Source organism: Artemia sp. Qi Xiang Cuo, chromosome 21 (assembly GCF_049724085.1).
Source record: "Artemia sp. Qi Xiang Cuo chromosome 21, ASM4972408v1, whole genome shotgun sequence".
In the NCBI taxonomy this organism is placed as follows: Eukaryota; Metazoa; Arthropoda; class Branchiopoda; order Anostraca; family Artemiidae; genus Artemia; species Artemia sp. Qi Xiang Cuo.
Genome location: NC_142814.1, coordinates 28496032 through 28502084, shown reverse-complemented (window position 1 = coordinate 28502084; position 6053 = coordinate 28496032).

Here is a 6053-nt window from a genome sequence, read left to right as displayed (position 1 = left end):
AAATACCCTCAAAACGGATTGTGATAAGACTTAGTTTGGAAATCTGCAGAGGCTAAACTACTTTTGACAGACTGGACCGTGATAGTCGCAACTGTTTCTGATGGAAGTGCGTTCCAAGTCTTCCACACTCGGCTATATTAAGACTTTTGGACTAACCTTCTCTGTGAACATGGTGGGTATGTTTTGTGTTGGTGTTGACGGGCACTACTGTATTCTGCAAAAGGGAAAAAGTGAGTTAGAGTGGTATTATCAATGTTCCTAACAATGCGGAATGTGTTTATTAGGTCAGCTCTATCACGTTGTAACCGAAGATTAGGCAGCTGTTGTCTCTGATTTCTCTGGTGGTATGGTAGATGTATAAGGTAAGTTATGAGTTTGATGGCCCTACGTTGCACTTTCTCAGCTCTTTCTCTATCTCTCTTATTAAGGGGATACCATACTGATGAGCATTGCTCAAGTATTTGATGTACAGTGAATATACAAAGTGAAATCAATCAACGAAGATTAAACTTTGAAAATGGTTTTCTTTAGACATAATAACGGATAAATTGCCTTATGGGTGATATCCGATACATGTTAATCAAATTTGAGACTGTTTTTGAATCAAACCCCAAGGTCTTGAACATGCTCCACGCTTGAAATTGATTTACCATCAACGAAGTAATGGTAATGTTGAGGGAGTCTACGCAAATAATGGCACAGCATTGCACTTGGTTTCGTTAATAAACATAAAGTTCGCCGTACACCACCTGCACAGAGCATCCAAATCCTCTTGAAGTAAAGAAATATCATGTTCATTCATGACTGACTTATTGCCCAAGACAACTGCCTTGCGGAACTCCACTTATGACAGACATAGGTGATGACAAAGCATCACCTACCGCAACCTCTTGGGTTCTATGTGTAAGATAATCCGTTATCCATGCTTCAGTTTTCGGGCCAATACCGTATAGTTTACATTTCTTTATCAGAAGGGGGGTAGGAATTTTATCAAACGCTTTGGAAAAGTCAATATAAGTACAATCAAACAAAATACCACTATCTGCCATCAATTGAAAATCATTTATCATCTCCAGAAGTTGCGTGTTACAAGACCTTCAGAATAAGCATGGGCACTGTTTCTGTTTTCTGTTTCTGTTTTGTTTTTAAAGTACCTGTTTTGTATTTACCTATTCTGTTCTGTTTCTGTTTTTATAATAGCTATTTCATCATGTTTCTGTTTTTTTTCTACCTGTTTTTCTTCTGTTTCTGATTTTCTTTATGTTATTCAAGAATAATATATTTGAGAATCTCGGACTTACAAAATAGTTCTTTAAATAATAAATTGAAATTGTGAAGAAGTGTGGTTACGCCTCATGCGATTTTTAGGATTGGAACGTAAGTAAAATGATTGAACTTATTCTGTCAAACATATCAAATAAGGCTGCTGTACGGTAAAGATATGTTTGACAGACTAAGTTCAATCATTTTACTTACGTTCCAATTCTAAAAATCTAAGTAAGTACGGTAAAGGTGCAGTTTAATTCCACTAAAACAACGTATTGCTTACAGTACATTATTCCGTCAATTGAGCAGGAAAGTTGCACAGGCACTGTCCAGGAGAAGCAGGATACAAACAAATCACTTATCACTGTATATCCTGGTTTTATTGGTAATGTGGTAGGGCCTCTGTCTCCTACATTACATGGAAAGTAATCTGCGCCTTTAGCTGGGAGAACTTTAATTTAACTGTTTTAATGGAACTTGTGCTGCTAAAATAAAAGTGACTTGCTATGATTACCATACTGACCTATACATGATAAATACTGATTATCAATTGCAAATTTTCTTAAATACTTAGCCAGAGAGGAATGTAAATGTATTGAAGTGTTGCCCAGTAGAAATATATATTTTTGCTAGCAAATCTATATTGCATCACCATAACAAAATAGCCAAACATACTTTTTCTCATGTTACTAAAACCATGTCTATATAAAATCAATTGAAACCCTTTCAATGAAAAGCCTAGAGTCTAAAAAGTGGCTTAACTAGCTAATTTTCTGTAAGGGCCAAAGTGTTAGGATAAGATAAGATTTATTGCTGAAAAACGGCTATCTAAAGCCCAAAATGGGCCGAATTCGTACTTTAGCGTCAATAAAACAAAGAAAATTTGAAAACAAACAACAACAACAAAATTGTAGAAGGGTCAACGTCAAATAGTAAAAATGTCAAAAAAAATTAAAACTCAAAAATTAAAAAGACAATGCCGAATCTTATAAAGTGCTCATATACTCTTTTCATTCAGTAAGATACCAATCTTCCAGTGAACCCAGCATTTATTTGCCATACTGCACAAGAAATTAAAAAAAATAATAATACTAAGTGGTGAATTATTTCTTATATCTGTCTCTTAAATACCCATTATAGACAAGCAAATTCCTGTAAAAATTAATATTGTGCTTTAAATGGTCTAAGTTTCTAGGAAACCATAGTTGGGATCTATCATTTTGCTTTTACTTGCCTATATATTGTCTTGGCTTATTGCGCCAACAAAACTGCTCAGGAGGCGACTGGTCCCTTTCTCCCTAGTTGCGCAACTGAGGTGGAAGAGGTCAAATGTTTGGGTGGAGGTGCAATTTTCAAAATGGTAAGCTGGTGGAAGGTGCTTTTAATTTTGTAAAAAATCCTAAAATAAACCTTTGTGTTAAGAAAAGCATGATGTCATTTTTCTGATGACGACTTGGATGTTCCAAGTAAAACTTTTAAGCTATCTCTGGGTATCCTACGAGAAAAAAAGGAATCACAGAAAGTAGCCTATCAGGTGCAACTTCTGCAAAGTGTCAGTAAAGGCTAAGGGAGTCTCTACCACGATATTTATGCGCCATCTTAAAAGGAAACATATAATTGATGTGCACAAACTAAAGTAAATACTACTGGTACACTAAATAACAAACCCGAACCAACTCAAAAAAATATATCAAATTCAGGCTGCTTCCCTTAAGAAAGCTCCCGATAGCGAAGCAAGTGACACAGAGGATAATGAATTAGTGAAATCTGGAATAAGAATAAGAGATAAACGACCATTTTTTATTTCTAATCAATCAAAACAAACTGCTCTGCAGAAGCTCTGCTACTAAACCCTGTTTAAGGACAAATTGACACTTTCTGTATTTGATAAGCCAGATATGAAACAGCTTATTTAAAATACAACAGGGGGCTTGAAAGCACCAGCCTGGGAAAGCATTCATCATCACATAAATGTTCATGCCAGAAAAAAAGTTAAACAGAAGGCTGGTGAAAATAATTCAAACGGCCTTTCTCTTCCTTTTTCTGAAATTTTCGGAAGATAAGATACTTTTCCTGAAGAATCTGATTAAACTGAGGTAGTGTCTACAGAATAGGGTGGCAAAACTGATGGAGAAGAACAGTGGGGAGCTGGAAGTCTGTCAGAAAACGAGGTTGCAGACCAGGCTATCTGATGACCTGTTAGACTTGCTCAAACATTGATAAACTGCGAAAATTATATAGAAAACCAAAAGTTTCCAGTGGCCAGCATGGTAACATTAAAAGAGGTTGCAACGAGAGTGACCTTTATTATCATATCCCTCTTTAAGTAAAAGTGCGATGAAATAGCACATTGGAAATGATTGAATCTACAATAAAACTTAGGGAGCCTGGAAATAGTTTTTACATTCGACAAATGCAACGACTCTATTAGGAGTATCTGGCCTATGTCTAATAGCTGGACAGTAATATAAGCTGCTTTTACCATACTTTTTACCAATTACAATACCACTGTAATGATAAGTACCTCTTCATATCCAACTGGCAGTCGAGCACAAATAGCTTTAGAAGGGCTTGAGCTCTTTTGTAATACTAAAGCCGGCAATAGTCCCATTTTGCACCCCTCAAATAATTCATAATCGTGGTGTAAAAAAGATTGTATGACAAGCCTTTATTTTGAAATTAATCTATTCCAAAAGGCACCTCCTCTGGATCCTTCAACATTTGAAAGGTTTTCACTTGGGGTTTGTTCTCTGGTCCCTCAATCTTTGATACCATTGCTGTAGGACACATTAAGTAATGGCACAGGGACTGCAAAAGGGGCCACTCCAACTTGCTTTTGTACTGCTGAAGTCCTTGAGGCTATGGTAGAGTCCGATGAGGAGAGCTGATTCCAGTCGTTTTGGATACAACAGGTTTCAAAATCATTTTTCTTCTTCATTACAGGTTTCAAAATTCGCAATTTCTTCTTCATTAATTTACCTAAATACAACAGTGCAAATTTATGTAATTCCGGGGGGGGGGGAAGTAAATTTTTCTTATATTACACCTTTGAAATATTGGCAGATCCAGATTTTCAGGGGGAGGGGATGGGTTCGGCTAAGAAATAAAATTAGTATTCTTGGATTGTGTAATTATAGTTAGTTATAATTGAGGGTGTCACTACCCCTTCTCCTTTGGAAATGGACCATGAAAACGTGTCTACATAATCAAAAGCATGGCCGCTCGTATCCTTAAAACAAAAGTTTAAAATAATATCAATTTCTATGATAGAGTAAGTGCATGCATTGAAGAAAGTATTTTCTGTCGCAAAGCAACGGCAATTTTCAAAATAAGTTGTGAAAAAGTACAATTGTCCTATATTTACATCTCTTCAAAAACCTATTTAAGAGAAGAAAATACTTAAAGAAAAGCATTATGTAGCAAAAAGTATAAATTTCTTCGAAATTCAGAATTTGAGAAACTTCATATTACTTAAAAATGAATTTGGTCGAGGGCATAGAACAAGATTTTCTAGCGCAAAGCACGGTAAAAATATCCGACGTACCCTTAAGCCATTATTTTTCTTGTGAAAAACTTTCACACAAATTGGCTAGGAAATAATTAATCTTAAAGGCTGCTTTAAGCCACGAGGTACGAAAAAATTTTACTTGGCAGTAAGAAGTGTCATTATTCCCGCGCAAATTTCCTTTTTTCATATTTTTGTTTAAGATGGCTTTCAAACATCAGTATGGGGGGGAGGAGGGAAAGCATGGGCTGGAGGGGAAAACTGCCCCCTTCCAAATCAACTACATGCTCTGCTTAAATAATAATGACTTTGAGCTGACTGCGTAATTTCAGGCTGAAAATTATTTTCTTTTCAAAATGTCTCAAGTAACTAATATGTATTTCCAGAAAATTTGAATAGATGCTGTATAAATATAAAAGGACAAAAGGTCTAAAAGGGATAAAGAGAAACTAAAAGGCTAATGTTTTCATATTGGAGACCCATTAATTTTATGGACCCAAACCAAGAGAACTTTCCGGAGCTGCCAGAAACCGCTCTAAAGCCTCATAGTTCACTACTACTAGTGTGCCGAACAAACATGCATTGATTGCAGATTATTTCGTGCAAAAGCAGTATTTCAGACAATGTCCAAACAAGGGGAAATCACAATTTTTAAATGATAAGCTTGAAGGCTTGAACAACTGATGGTATAATTAGCTTCACGATAATAAGCCAAAACTTATCATCTAGAATTTTTTTCTTCAATTTTTTGGTGTTCGAACAACAGTTGTTTCTTGAAAAAATAACTATTTTCTGTTTTTATCAAAAACAGAACAAAAACAGAAACAGGTCTTCTGTTTTTTTGGTGACATGTTCTGTTTCTGCTCTGTTTCATTCAAGCCCTGTTTATTTTTTTCTGTTTCTTCAGTAAATCAGAACAGTGCCCATGCTAACTCCAGAAGTTGCGTATTCTGATCTTTATTTTTGAAAATAATAATTAGTAATAGCAGTCAATACCAACTGCAGTGGATTCTTAACTGGGGAACAACAAGCACACATTGTCGGGCCTTGCTGGATGACTAACCGTGGACAGTAGCGAGGTGAAGAGTTTCACAGTTTATATTTTATAGTTTTTTGAATAGTAAAGCATATTGATAAGTTCATTAAATTATCAATATTTGGATTGGAAATTTTCCCCACACGACCCGATTATTCTTTCAATTTAATGTTGGTAAGATTTTCACGAGAAATAACCGAATCACCTCAAATTTTCGATATTCGCCCCACTTTATAGGAAGAACTT